Source organism: Orcinus orca, chromosome 7 (genome assembly GCF_937001465.1).
Source record: "Orcinus orca chromosome 7, mOrcOrc1.1, whole genome shotgun sequence".
NCBI classification, from domain to species: Eukaryota; Metazoa; Chordata; class Mammalia; order Artiodactyla; family Delphinidae; genus Orcinus; species Orcinus orca.
The window spans coordinates 15349044-15365677 of NC_064565.1; positions in this window are offsets into that span (position 1 = coordinate 15349044).

The window sequence follows — 16634 nt, forward strand, 5'->3', positions numbered from 1 at the left end:
CAGGTATATTTTCTGAAAGCAATTCCTAAGGAAATTTCTGCACACTATTCTCTCCCTCAGTGTCTGTTTCCTGGAAACACAACGTAAAATATCTGTAATCTAGGGGCTTTTATAAAGTTATTCACTATCTATTTTTATTTATGTGGAAGCCTGAACGATGAAAGTGGAAAGATACAGTGGAAAAATGTTGATTTAGGTAATAGGCTGCCTGGTCTATAATTTCATACTTCTTTGAACAGTAACACAGCATTTAACATCTTCAAATTCCAGTTCCCTCATCTAAGATAAAACAATTCTTAGATGAAAAAGTTGTAAACATGGAAAGAGAAAAAATAGGTAAAGCAAAACATTCAGCACAAGGGTCCTATCATTAGTAGGTGTTTAATAAATCCAGTAGATTTTTCAAAGGAAACATCAAGACAAAAGGGAGCAATGTGGACTTGATTGTGCCTATATGTCCATGTCCCTTAGGGGGTTCAACATTATTAATGAAATGAGTAACAATATATGCCACAATAATTATTCTCCTTTTATATGAAAATGACTCTGACTCTGGCTCTGACTCAGGCCAGCTTTTCCAGAAAAGGAAAATATAATGAACAACAAGGAGGGTGAGCACTGGTCTCAAAGGAGGAGATGAACAGACAAGAAAGAAAAGAAAAGGAAAGGAAAGGAAAGGAAGAAAGAAAGAAAGAAAGAAAGAAAGAAAGAAAGAAAGAAAGAAAGAAAGAAAGAAAGAAAGAAAGAAAGAAAGAAAGAAAGAAAGAAAGAAAGAGAAAGAAAGAAAGAGAGTGAGAGAAAGAAAGAAAGAAAGAAAGAAAGAAAAAGAAAGAAAGGTACAGGAGTCATCAGCAGCATAATCTACATTTAGATTATGCACGTTATATAACAACATCAGTGACTCTCAGAGTCTATCTCCACTCAATCTTCATTCCAAATTCTAAGATGAGAGCATCTAATTGGCCCATATCCACAGAGATAACTTCAAGTTAATGTCATGGTTGCTAGGTACCCATCCTCATATTTTGGAATTCATTGTCAGAGATGGTGAGTATGTTAAAACATCAGAAATAGAATAATTTTCGAATGCATTTCATTATGGTCTCAAGAGAGACACCAAATTTTTCCAAAACACTTGATTAACTTCCTAAACATTTCTAATTAAGCTGCATAAAATCATTTTTGTGTGCTAGGTGTGTAGGAAGTTCTCATATCAACATCATTGAGATAAACAAACTGAGGAGCACAGGTTAAACTACCTACCACAAGTAATTCAATCAATTAATAATAAGGTTACCATTGAATTACAGGGTAAGGGTTAACTTGTCTTTATAGCTTGCATAATGTATCTTTTGCAAAGAAGATGGCCTTGTTCAAAAATACATGGAAACCAGTTCTGACCTTAAATCAACAATAAAGCTGAGAGGAAAGGTTGTAGCCATGTTAGCATCATATTGTGTTGCCACTGCACCACTGCCCCTGATCACAGCTTGGAAAGGGCTGATGTTTCCATTATACATTATTGTATATATTAGAAATTTTACTTCCCAATGGTTCTGGTTTCTCCTCTGAACTCTGCCCTGAAATCTTCCTAGAACCTCTGGGCATTGCCCTAGGGTGCAGTGAGCCAGGGTACCAGCATACATGTGACTACTCTTTCCTCTGTGAGTTTTTCCCTTTGTTTGTTGAGTGTGTTCCTTGGTAACAGTCTCACTATCTTGCATGGTAGATACTTAAATATTAATGTCAGGGATCTAAGAAAACCTCTAAATTCTAGTTGATAGTATTCTAAAGGAGCAAAGGACAGGAATTAATAACTCACAAATATAAAGAAAATATAAAACTAGAAAGATGCAAATCCAAATAAAACTTCGTCCATCCAGATTTTTTTAAAGACTCTCAAAAATATGATAATTACCCGAAGTTTCTTTGCCATCATGAAACTGGGTATATGTTAACAGGGGACAGAGAACAAGATGGTCAACAATTTTGGGAAGGCAATTAGACAAAGTTTAGCAAACACTATAAATAGGCTGTTTCTTTTTTATATAGTAATTCCATTTGAAGGAACATGTCAAGTGGAAATTGCATGAAAAGTATAATTTTCATAGAGAGCCAATTCTGTTTTTTTAGACAAAATTATTGGAAACAAGCTAAAATTTTAGCAAAAGGGTATAAGAAAACTATGGTGATTTCACTTAATAAAACAGTATTCATATATGAGAAATGTTATTCATGCAATTATATCGTTATTGGGTATTACTTGAAAGATAATGATATATCAAAATGTAATAGGATATTAACTAGTAGAAACAGTCCAGAAGGAACTGTTCCATTCTGATTTTTGACTGATGGGATTATAGGTGAGTTTGAAAAAAAAACTTTCTTCAATCTATTTTATATGTTAAATTTTATTTAATAGTCATATATTCATATTTGTTTATTTTGAAAAGCATCTTTAAAAGCAAAACAGGTAAGTCCATTTATCCAACTTAAATGCATTCATATTGCAGAGAGGTGAAATTTATTTATTTTTTGGGTTTAAAAAATAGATTTTATTGGTTTACGGCTCAAGTTAGGTTACAGTGACAACTGTCATCTGTTAAAAACAAGGGCCTTATAGTAATAACAATAACAACAATAATTATAATACCTAACTTATTACATGAATGCTGGGTGCCAGTTACCATGTTAAGTGCTGTATAGCACTGTCTCATTTTTATTTATTTATTTTTAATTTACTATTTTTTTAAATTTTTATTGAGTATAACTGATTTACAATGTTGTATTGGTTTCAGGTGTACAGCAAAATGAATCAGTTATACAGAGAGGTGAAATTTTACTTTTGTCCTTTTAGAATTTTTTGGCTGGGACTGAGAAACTAACATAAGACAGTGTAACAGGAGAAAAGCATACAAATGTGTATGTTTTACCTGACACAGGAGCCCTTATAAGGAATGAATACCCAAAGAAATAATTAAACATGCATATTTTTATAGTATTGATAGGTTGAACAAAGAGAGGATATTATGGAAAAGAAAGAAAACTGTGACAGGAAGCTAAAAGAAGATAAGTACTATTTTAACAAGGTCTGCTGGTATAGAATTCCCTTGGTCTCAACTTCTGCTCTTTGATGACGTTACTTTCCTTCTGGGAAGGGAGGACACCTTTTATCCAGGAATTCTATCTCCTGCTTTCAGGAATATAAAGGAAGGTCAAGATGCCCTTCTTGCCTCTGCTGTTTCTCAAGTGCCCTTAACTAAAAATAATCGATATGACAAAGTGGCATATTTTGGGGTGACATGATATGAATTCCCTCCGTATATTTGGGTCTAGAAAACAATTGTGTGTTGGACTGAAGAAATGACTAAAGTGGTTAGCATGAGGACAAGGAATCAGGACCTGCTTCTCCTCAAAGATGGAGATGCTGGAATGTTTTACTGACTTATGCCTAGATTCTCTGTCAGCAAGGTATGTGGTAGGAAGACCTTGTTTCATCCATCTTCCTTTTAGGTGATACCATGATGTTTCATCAGTCACTGAGCTTTCTCTCCTCCCTCAGAAGCTTGCTTTAGGTGATTAGCTGCTAATCTCTATTGAGACATTAGGTGCTATCTCCCTAAGGAGATAATGTCATTTTTCCTTGAATAAAAGACTCCTTGAAGTATTTATCTTCAGAAAATAACTATGTATTTGGGTAGTTTCGGTGTCAAGGAAGCCTATTAAAGTAGATTTATGTCATGCCTCTCCTAGAACACCTGAAAATTTATTCAGAATACCTCTTTTCCTAAGGGTAAAATTATATGCCTCCTTGCTTAGGGCTGAAGTAGATGTGAAAGGCCTTACATTTTGAACACCCCCTCCCCCAAAAGAAAAGCAAGCAGAAATGTTAAGCAAAATATCCTGTCAGGTATAAAGATCCTTAAAGTCCCATTAAAACTACTTTCTTGGAAATAAATGTTTAAAATCTCATCATAAATATGAAAAGAAATAAAAATCAGGATAGAAAAGTAATCACCTCCATGCCTAATGGCATCCTCCCTCAAGTGTTGCTCCAGATTTCTGTGCTGGGCAAGTAGAAGAAACACTAAGCTTTCAGATCTAAGTCACTCCTTAATAGGTCACCAAAGCTTGGAACAATTACATTTCTTTCAGGTTGAAATAAATCTATGCTTTCAGATACTTACATTCTAAAATTCTGGAAACTGTTTATCAAGGGGTTGAAGAAAAGACACTTAAAATATGATGGAGAAGAAAATGCCTTCTTGTAGGGAAAATGCCAGAGAATAGTCAAACTGGGGGCATTGTTGAATCATACACGTTTTTTTTTTTTTAACTATGCCATCTATGACTGCCTCACAAAGAAATTAGTTTGAAGAAATTAACTTTGCAAGAAAAATTTAAATATACCCTACAAAATGGAAGGATCTCATAAACTCATTGGTGTTGACAGGGCATGATTCATGGCGGAATTAACACATCTTACACAGGTTGGAAAAATCTTCCGATATCATCATATGGCACCTATCTTATTATTATGCTTGAATAATATTGAATCAAAGATGTATTTTATAATCTCCCTTATTTAAAAAAATATGTTATCAGAGGGAGTATGGATTATACACCTAACATTTGCTATGAATAATTAATTTCCTGGGTTAGAAGTCTAGCTCTTCTAAAACTGGGGAGAAGGAATCCTTAAAAGCTCACTACCTAAGAATTATATTAAATATTTATGGTCCTACTATTGATATTTTAGGCACAAAGTAGAAATTGTCAAACTTGAAATCCCTAGTGTCAAAATGAATAAAGATATTTACACATCAGCATGGTTGGGATGTCCCATACTGAGGAAGTTATTTGTTCCTCCACTGTCCCTACTTGGGAAGATTCATGGCACATCAAAAGGTTACATATTGGTTACCTAATACAGAGGATAAGTAAGGAAGCAGACAGGCATCTTAATCAAGATTCCCTTGGTTACTAATCAAAAAGGAAGTTGTATTATACTGAGAAGGTTGCCCCCTGGACTATAAAGACAGAGTACAGCAGGACCTTGCTGGGAACTCAAACTAGGAGCTGGTTGCTGGTAGCAATCATAGTCTGCCTGTCTGTCTCTGTCTCTGTCTCTCTCTGTCTAACTATATTCTCTGTCTCATCTCTCACCTCTACTTCTGTCTGAGTGTCTGATCCATCCTTCAATTTCTGCATGTGAATACCCATTCTTGTTGTTTCTGTTTACTTGCATCTCCAAACTTGAAGACACTTATATTACCATCATGCTAGTCATTCATAAAAAATGAGATGGGTAAATTTCCAATTCAAGTTTCTAGAAAGTGGCATCTTATTGGCTCAGTTTGAGTTCAGTCAACTATTTCCAAAAGGCTTTCTTGGTCCATTTCAGAGAAAAGAAAACATCTCTGATAAAAGGGATCATCCTGTTCATGGCAGGTATTCCAAATAGGGCCTGCTTCTGATGAAAAGATACCAGAGATGACAAAAATATAAATCCTGTGGAGGGCTGCCAGTAACTCGCTGTAGGATATAAGGATAGTCATGCCACCACTTCGCTCATCCCATTGAGAACCAGTACTAATTAGACTAACCCGACAGCTAAGTGGACGTTTCTTCTTTATCTTCCTTGTGTGTTTATTTGGACTTTGGGCATATCCTTCTCAAATTTGTGGACATTACTGAAGAAGGCAGCCTTCAAATAGAAGAAAATGACTTTTTTAAAATTGAAGTATGGTTGATTTACAATGTTGTGTTTATTTTTGCTGTACAGCAAAGTGATTCAGTTATACGAGAGTGATTCAGTTTATCCATGAGAATGACTCTTTATTCAAGGACATAAACAACATAGCTCTTCCAAAGCAGCTATCAAGCTTCACTATCTATTTGGGGATCTCAGGCAAGTAATTTTATAATTCTAAAAAATTAAGCAGTCTATGAATCCCCTTCCCTAGCTGGACCTGAGGGATAACTCATTAATCTGATTTAATGACTAGAGTGTTGAAAAGTATTGCCTTTTACTTAATGTCATACAAATACTGAAATCTGTTAAACAACATGGATCAGTCAATTCAAAACGTAAATATTTTGAGAAAAAAATGTCCCCCAAAGTATTCAAAACAGTTGTTAATATAGGATACATGAAGAATTAAATTGGTGAAATAGGGAAGAAGGATAAGAAAGGCCAGTATTGGATAAACATAATGTGTGTGTATATCTTTTTGTAAAAAAGCACCTGTGTTTGAGAGTGACTTTAAAATTCCAGAAGCTGCTAGAATCCTTGAGGGACAGTTATATTTATTTAAAGTACCCAAAATGGAAAATAAATAAAACTCGGATAAACTTGGATCTATTTTTCATTAAACCAACCAATAATATCTGTGGCACATGATGGATGGGGGAGGGTAAAGCAGGGTAAAATATAAAAGACTAATATTAACAAAAGTTTGGTTAGGACTTCTAGATTTACTTGTAACATGTAAAGTGGTTAGAATTCGTCACTCTTGTGCTTACAACAAGAAAAAGCTGGGGGAACTGGAAATCAATGATTTTTCTTGGGCCCATAAGTGAACTGATGTTGCAAGGAAAACCATCAACCCAAAAAGAAAACTATCACCCAAATCTGAACAGACAGGCACACCCAGAGGGACACAGCGACTGAGATCTGTTTACCTGGAATAGAAGCCACTGGAGGCATAATTTAGTAGGAACATTTAAATGAGAGTAAGAAACTCCTTGCGGGTTACAAGTGAGATCACTAAACTTTCATGGGCTTTACTTCTAGGAACATGATTTTCATGAGAAAGATTTGAAGAGGACCTTCTTGTGGCTCTATTAGGGGAAGAGGAAAAATAATCATTGTGAAATATAGGCAGAGCCTTCTCCATAACAAAAGCCTATACTGTAAGGGAAAAGACTTTGCAAGCTTTTTATCTCAGCTAAGAGGAGAATATTCTTTCTTCTCCATCCTTCTCTAGCTTTCCTGTTTCACTTAAGGAGGGAGGAACCTCCTCCATAGAGTCAGGGACTGATACTTAATCAAGTATTGTAGAATGATAATCTTCCATACCACCACACCTACAGGAACCCAGTATAATAAATAAGAATAGGGTGCAGCTAGAAAAAAAAGCTTTAAGATTCATATTCTTTCTGAGAAGTACTTAGGGAAGCTCAAACTCAAGAGGGGAGACATAAACAAGGACATGAGAGAAATTTGAAGCCTCTCACACTTATAACTACAGAAACCACTAAACGCAGCCCAGCTCTACCCAGTTAACATAAATCTTCACAATAAAACCTTACCTATGTCAATTCTTAGAACCTTGTAAAGGATGTTCACTTTCGACAACAAAAAATTATAAGGCTGCAAAAAGGCAATAAATATAGTCTGTAGAGAAAAAGCATCAGAACCAGACTAAAATATGACCAGGTGATGGAATTATCAGTGAGGGAATTTAAAATAACTATAGTTAATATGCTAAGGGCTTTAATGGAAAACAATGTATAAAAACAGATGGACATGGGGACTTCCCTGGCAATCCAGTGGTAAGACTTCGCCTTCCAATTCAGGGGGTGCAGTTTGGATCCCTGGTCCGTGAGCTAAGATCCCACATGCCTCACAGCCAAAAACCCAAAATATAAAACAGAAGCAATATTGTATCAAATTCAATAAATTTGAAATTTATTTAAAATTTAAAAATGGTCCACATCAAAAAAACAACGAAAACAAAAAAAACAGCTGGACAATGTAATGTAAACAGAGATATAGAAACTCCATGAAAGAATTTAAAAAGGCTAGAAATTTAAAAAAAAGAAAACATCATAACAGAAATTTTTTGAAATGCTTGTGATGGGCCCAATAGTAAATTTGACGCAGCTGAGGAAGGAATCAGTGAGTGTAAAGATAATCAATAGAGATTTCTCTAAAATATAAAGAGAAAAAAAATGAAAACAAAATAAACTGAGTATCAAATTTCAAAAGTTATAACATATGGGTATATGAAATATCAGAAGGAAAACAGACCAATTAGAAGGAATGCTTGAAGTAAAAATGGTCAAGAATTTTCCAAAATCAGTGACAGCTACCAACAACAGATCCAGAAAGCTCAGAGAACAAGAAGCAACAAAAGTACACAGAAAACCCAACACACATTTAGGCTAATCTTGTTCAAATGACTGAAAAACAATAGAAAAGAGAAAGTTCTGAAAGGTAAAAAGGATTTTTAAACCTTACCAGTAAAGAAACAGGGATAAGAATTATAGGATACTTCCAACAGAAATCGTGCATGCAAGAGAAGAGTGCAGTGAAATATTTCAAGTATTAAAAAAATGGGGAGTAGACAAGATGACAGTGTAGGAAGACCATGACCTCACCTCCTCACAAAATTTCAGCTATTTAGAGAGCAACTATCGATGAAAAAGACCTGAAGACTAGTGGAAAAGATTTTCTACAACTAACGATATAAAGAAGGCACCAAAGAGGAAAGTAGGAGGAGCTGAGATGTCAAAACCCACACTACCAGGTAGGGGACCAATGAACATGATATTCACAACTGCAGGGATGATATTCACAACTGCAGGGTTTTCCCCAAGGAGTGAGGAGTCCAAGCCCCACATTGAGCTCCCCAGCCCCGGCTCCTACAATGGGAAGGCAAGCCACAGAAGACCAGGCTTTGAAGACCAGCAGGGCTTTCTTACAGGAGAGCCAGAGGGCTGTGGTTTAAAGCTCCACTCTTAATGGGTGCACACAAAATCTCACATGCTCCGGGACCCAGGGTAGAGACAGTAATTTGAAAGAAGCCTGGGTCGGACTCATTTGCTGATTTTAGAGAAGCCTCCCAGAAAGGCAGGGAGCCACTGGGATTCCCCTCTTGGGGACATAGATGCTGGTGGACTCATTCTGGGGAGCTTGTTCTACCATGAGGACTCTGGTGGGGCAAGTGCCATTTAAGCATCCTCCCTTTAGACTCTTGGGGCTGGGACCTGGCCCTGCCCATCAGCTGATATGATTGGTTTGAAACAACCCAATCCACTGTTACCAGCAGTAACAATGCTCTTCCGTAATATTTTTACACAATACTTAAAACTTAAAACTCTACAGTCTTATACTTAACCAAGTCACCCTCCAGTCCATTTCGGAGCAACTTGTACAGAGAAAAATTACCCCTAAATAGACATTTCTCCAAAGAAGACATACAGATGGCCAACAAACACATGAAAACATCACTAATTATTAGAGAAATGCAAATAAAAACTATAATGAGGTATCACCTCACACCAGTCAGGATGGCCATCATCAAAATATCTACAAACAATAAATGCTGGAGAGGATGTGGAGAAAAGGGAACCCTCCTACACTGTTGGTGGGAATGTAAATTGGTGCAGCCACTATGGAAAATAGTAAGGAGGTTCTTCAAAAAACTAAAATTAGAACTACCATATGACCCAGCAATCCCACTCTTGGGCATATACCCGGAGAAAACCATAATTCAAAAAGATACATGCATCCCAACATTCATTGCAGCACTATTTACAATAGCCAGGACATGGAAGCAACCTAAATGTCCATCAGTGGAGGAACGGATAAAGAAGATGTGGTACATATATACAATGGAATATTACTCAGCCATAAAAAGGAATGAAATAGTGCCATTTGTAGAGACGTAGATAGACCTAGAGACTGTCATACAGAGTGAACTAAGTCAGAAAGGAAAAATATCGTATATCACTTATATGTGGAATCTAGAAAAATGGTACAGTTGAACTCATTTGCAAAGCAGAAATAGAGACACAGATGTAGAGAAGAAAGAAAAATTACCTACTTTAGCTATTCCATTTTTCAAACCTGTCTACTTTTTTATTATTCATACCTTTGCATCCCAGTAGTCAGCATATTGATCATATAGTACGTGCTCAATATAGAATGCACGTTGAATTACTGAATGTACAAATAAATGCCCATGTTTTGGTCTTAAATTTGTCTCTTCAGGTAATCTAGAAAAAGCTTAACTTTTCTCTTCAACAGTCTTTCCAATCATTATTTGAAGATAGGTGTTGTTTTTCATATATTTTTTTCTAAGTGTTAAATGTCCCTACTGCCTTCCATTGTATTCCACAAAATGGTTCACTTTGTACACTTTCTACATACGTGAGTTTCGATTTTTCACTTTCTTCTTGATACATTTCAATATCAATTGTCAATCCAAGTCTTTAATATCTCACTCCCATATTACAATCTCAGGTTTATTCTGTGCATAAACTTTCTCATTTGAATATTAATAGCTCTATCTATTACAGTCTCATTTGAATATTAATAGCTTTCTCATTTGAATATTAATAGCTCTATCTCAGAGTTGTATGTTACTGTTCTGGTTATTCAACCATTCATCTCTGGGAATTTTCTACACTGTTAAGTTTTCTCATGTCATTTATGACTAAGACATGATAACTGGAGAATTGGAGATCTGTCCAAAACTGGGCTGTCTAATACAGTAGCTAGAAAGTACAGGTGACCATGAAGCACCTGAAATGTGGCTAGTCTGAATCAAGATGTACTGATAAGTAAAACACACACTGAATTTCAAAGAATTAATTTAAAAATGTAAAATACCTCACTAATAATTTTATGATGATTACATGTTAAAATGAAAATATCTTAGATATACTGAGTTAAATAAAATATATTATTAAAATTAATTTCACCTATTACTATTTCCTTTTAAAATATGTTGATGAGAAAATTTAAAATTACATATATGGCTTGGCTTTGTGGCTCACATTTTATTTCTGTTTGACAACACTGGCCCAAAACCATGTCGCTGCCCAGTGAGTAAAGGGAAACTAGAACTCAAATTCTCTGACTTGAGGTCCATGTTGACTGACTAGCTCTGGATATCATGACTTGAGAAGAAAGCCAATTCAATGCAATCAAATGACTATGAAGTCTATCTTTATTGCAGAGGTTTTATAATGAAGTCACTATTTTCTGCCTTGAATAATTAGACAAATTGACTTCCTTATGATGAAGGACAGCAGCACGCAATATGGAAATGTTTTATTCCTGGGGATTCTGCAGATAGAATCTGCATATATGTAGCTTGCATTGATTCTCATTTAGAACCTGTGCTAAGAAATCCCCTTCAGATAGACTGCATAAAAAATCAAGTCCTCAGAGGCACTCTCACTTTTTAAGCCTCAGTACAATGCCATGTGATACATTAAAGTTAATTTGTCACTCCATGGAAAGTCACCCTGCAGCAAGATTTTGATTATAATAGTCTTTCTTTAGATCATTTCCCAGGCACATTTTGCAACACACAAATGAAATAAAGGTATGATTTTTTCCTCCTTGCTGCTGGATTCAGTCTAGCAGCTGACAGAAGTTTATTTTTATCTTAGCATTGGACATAGCCCCTAGGGCTGCTGAATAATTAAGGACCATGTTTCCTGTAGTTCCTCAATAACAAAATATCATTAGTTAATAACAAAAACAGAGTTAAGCTTGTTGCTTAGAAAAGTAGTAATTTTTTACTGCACAAAATTGGCAATTCTCTTTGTACCTTTCCCCCGCTAAGTCTGCAAATTCCTTGATACCCCAGCATCAATGTGAAAACCCACAGGATTCTTGGTACATAGGTGATGTTGATCTAACAGTTCAGGGAACCTCTAAGTGAAAATCACAGTTTTGTCTTTCTTTGGTAAATAATTTGTCAATATATATTCATCTAAGTATCGACACTGTGTAGGGATCTTAGTTAGAAACTTTATACAATGTATGAAGAATTTAGGATAAAACTTCCTTTAGGCTAATTGTTTCTATCGCACCCCACTTTTAATTGTGGTGCATCTGAACTTTTTAGCCTGGTCTGGAATGTAGGGTATCAGTCATGGTAGGACTGAAAATCAGCCACTTACCTGCAATCCTCTCAAAGAGTGACAGCTGAAAAAAGCTCTTTGGTACACATGTAATGCAACTACACAAAGCTGGTTAGATTAGTGTATTACCTCTAAGTTATCACTAAGGGTAAGACAAAGGACACAATGATTCAGGGTCAATGATATGGGTTGACTAAATATTATTAAAGGGGCATACTTGTCAATACACATACAATAACATTTCTTGTCTTTACTAACTAGCTTTCTTTTCTTCATATTTCTCATTTTGTCGTCACACCAGAAAACACTTTAACTAACTCACTCCACTGTAAGGCTAATTAAATGATCATGCCTACCTCCAACTAACCCCCATTATCTTATTATAGAGTCATATCTGTGATTTTCATGGCAACTATGATTTTTTGAAATCATAAATGTGTTTAATTAGTTACCTAATTTCTATCTCCCATTAGACTCTAAGTTTCAAGAGGTAAGAGTTCTAGTTTCTTTTCTCTGTTTTATCTCCAACAACTAGCTCAAGGTCTATAACATAAATGGTACAGCATAACTTTCTGACAAATATTATTGAATCTACAAGAGAAACCCTGTTTCAGCTAGAAATGTGAGTGATGCCCCAGATGTTGATCACGAGAGATCAAGAATTTGAAGGGAAAAGCCAAGAAATGGATAAACTGAGGAGTTCTTATAGCTGGGTCACCAAAGAGCACTGCCAAGATATTATAATACATAAATCTATAACACCTCAACCTATAATAGATGCATTTATAATTTATATTAATCATTTATCTCATTAAACATGCTTTATTTTCTGGACCAGTCCAGGTTATTCTTTTCTTATTGTCCATATTTTGCACATGTGTCCTTAAGTTTACAGTACCATTCTATTAGGACTGTTTGCTTCGTTTTGTTAAGGCACTTATTATTTCCTTCTGACTTTCAAAAGAACATGAATCTTCAAATGATTCAAACACAATGTAAGTACTATGTCTTTATCATAACATTAATTTAAACATCCATTTATCCTATGGATCTCTTTTGATATGTACATTTTCCTACACTGATAGCTCCATTCCTTATCAGGTTTGAGAAGGAAGTACCATGGAGAGGAAATTTCCAGTGTCTTTTAATAGAAATACTCTCTTACAAAACACAAACAGACTTACAGACTAGAAAACAAACTTATGGTTACCAAAGGGGAAAGGGGACGGCAGGGATAAATTAGGAGTTTGGGATTAACATACACACTACCATATATAAAATAGATAACCAACAAGAACCTACTGTATAGCACAGGGAACTACACTCAATATTTTGTAATAATCTATAAGGGAAAATAATCCAAAAAAGAGTAGATATATGTATATGTATTACTGAGTCACTTTGCTGTACATCTGAAACTAACATAACCTTGTAAATCAACTCTAGTCCAATATAAAATAAAAATTAAAAACAAAGAAGAAACACAAATCATGAATGAAGTCAAAGCTGAAGAGCAGCAGGGGGCATCATCTATCCCCATTGTCCTTCCCCAACGAACCCCAATAAAAACATGCACCAATACACACAAATGTAAACAGCATTGCTCTTAATTATTTGTAGCTTTTAGGATGCAAAACAGTTAGGACAAAGTCCATGAACCAAGTTTTTCTGGGCTTCAAATTCCAGAGACACGCAATCTGAACTAAAATGGAATTCTCTCTAAAAGTGTTGGATAAAAATATAACTTTTATATATGGCCAAGCAAGTAAAAAAGAAAATGAAACTTCTAAATGCTAGTAAAAAAGAGAAGTAAGTATGGGGACTCTATTTGATTATTTATTTCTGTGATATGATATTTATTAATTTCTGTGAATGTCTGTATTGAGGGGGGACATAGTTAAATGTTTAATTATGCAGCAACATCCTCAGGCTTAGATGTCAGTGTCCACACAGTGATTCTAGGGGAAATGTTTAATAGCATGGTTAGAAGAGAATAAAATCGTGGTGCTTTAAAGCATTATACACCCCTAGTGAAAGTAACTCTCCAAAAAAACAAGGAAGCTGTCCTGGACAACTTCCACTGCCCCCAAAGATCCATCTCTCATCCTTCTTTACCCTACCTACTCCAGAACGCTGACCTGTGAGAACCCTATCAGCTGGCTCGCTTGCCTTCTGGACTTTGGTTGGGGTTCACCAATGGGGAGTACAAGCAAGAAAATGAAGGAATGGAGGGGAGATGTGGATATCTATTTCCCTAGCTTCTTATTTTCAGCTTTGCCACATTCAAGTGCTTCCCTCACCTAAGATCAGGAGGCCATCCAATAGGTTTTTTTTTTTCTTTAGTTTAATTTGTATTTATTTTATTATGAGTGAGTTTGAGCATCTTTTCATATGTTTGAAGCCAGTTGAATTCTATCAGCCTGAAGTTTCTAATGAATGGCTCTGGCTTCTCACTTCTTCAAACTTAGCATCAATTACTGAGCCTTCCTTTTACCATCCCTGAGGTATTATATTCTTTTGATTTTTCTACAGCTTGTCTACATCTTCTAACAATACTTCATTAACATTTTTTAAATATTCCAATATTAATGCACCATATATTCTCTGCCAGGACCCTGGCTGATATGAAAACTAAAAGAAATGTACCATTCACTTTGGGTTTACATGAGGAAGAATACTTTTTTTTTCATGATTAAGGAAACTATACAGAAAGCTTCAAGTTCAAATTTACCTTACCTATATATTACAGGAATTATAAAATTTAAGTAGTAACATAAAAATTTTTCCAGGCCAAGTATAGCAATGGCTCATCTGACAAATGAAAAATTTTTTAAATGCTGTGAAAGACATGTCCATAACACAAAGACATGATTTTCCCAGAAGTGTCAGGGATTTGATTCTCACTGAATATAAGCTCACATTTAAAACTGATAAAAAAAATATGAAGAAAACATAAAGAAATGATTCATCATGAATGAGTCAAGAGCCATATCACACGGCATAATTAGTATGTCAGAAACAGACACAATAAAATAACCTGAAATAAGTGACTGAACTAATGCATTACAGAGAATATATACAAAGAAAATACTATAAAAAATAGTATTTAACAACTCATACAATTAGAAAGAGGATTAGTAACCTTTAAGGTAAATATGAGGAAATTAGCCCCAAATGCAATTCTAAGAATTAAAGAGATGCAAATGATCAGAAATAAATTAAAAGATACAGAAGACAGCATGTGATTTTCAACTTTAGTCTAAAATAAATCCTAGAAGAAAATAAAAGGGAATATTTACTATTATTTCATATTAAAAGCAATATTTGATAAAATAATAGCAGAATTTTTCAGGATTAATTAAAGATATACATATGAAAAAAAAATACATTGTTTAAAGAAAAGTCAAAAAAAAAAGTCTTAAAAAAAAGAAGAAGGATATATTTCCCTACAAGCACAATAAGTATGTTACTATTTCAACAGCTCCAATGTACTCCATAGACAACGGGAAAACATCTCTAAGCTGCTGAGGCAAATATACCCAGCTAAACTATCATTCAAGAATGGAAATGATTCTTTGGAAAACAAAGCCTGAGAGCTTGTTGCTCAAACCTATGCTGAAAGAGTTACTAAAAGATTCCATAAGAACTGGAAAAAATTAAATCCAAAATCATGATAAATGCAAGAAATACTCTGAGAAAGAAACTGTTAAACGAGTTACTTTAAGTGAACATTTTTTTTTCTTTCTCTGATGGCATATCTTTTCATCTACTCTGAAACATCCAGTTTATAAACATTCGACAGAGTGATTTTATACAATGGCATTTGCTTCTCTTCTATAGTGAAAAAATGAATATGTTTTGTTTTGATGGTGAGGATAGACCCCATTGGAAAGAAAAGTAAAGTCATGAATGCTGTGCTATTTGATATGTATGCCATGTCATAGTGCAGGAGTATTAATAACTTAACGATTTTGCAATATTTACTACATCTTAATGCAAAAAAAAAGTGTGAAGAGAGGATGAGTCCACACACTCCTCATATATTAATATGCATACAAATCATCTTGTTAAAATTCAGACTTGATTACTTCTAGGTGGAGCTTAAAAGCCCGTATATCCTTCTAGCTCTAGGTAATATTATTATTTGTTGCCCCAGGCTTGCTCAGAGTGGCAAGCATTTCCATACCTTCTGGAGGGAATAACATTTATTTATAAGCTTTACAAATGACACAAAAGTATTACTATAAATCAATTATTCATTAAATTGTAAACTATTTTATATTTCTGTGTTAGATTATTACTTCCTTTTCAAAGTTTATATTTATTTACCTTCGATACTTTCTTCCTAAAAGGTTAGAGGGCCAGACATCTCCCTTGATATTTCAGATAAGCCATACATCATTAACCCATGTTTTAAAATTCCAGGAATGTTTTTATCCACTATCTGAACTAGAATTAAATTTTCGGTTCTCTCTCATGTAAGTAAACTAGTTGCTTGACATTAAATGATCATACTAAACAATCTCATATAAATTGGGGATATTTCACTAAACATCCTGTCTTCCCCGCCTTTTTCTCTTTTCACCTTGCTGTTAACTAACCACTGTGGTTTTCCATTCTCTAAGTAATTAAACACATGTTTTGGAATCATAATATGTAGAGTGCTTTCATTACAGGTAAAAGAATAAGAATGAGGTTAATTGTATTTTTCTGCAGTGGAGGAAAACAGAGCCAGATGGGAATGAGTT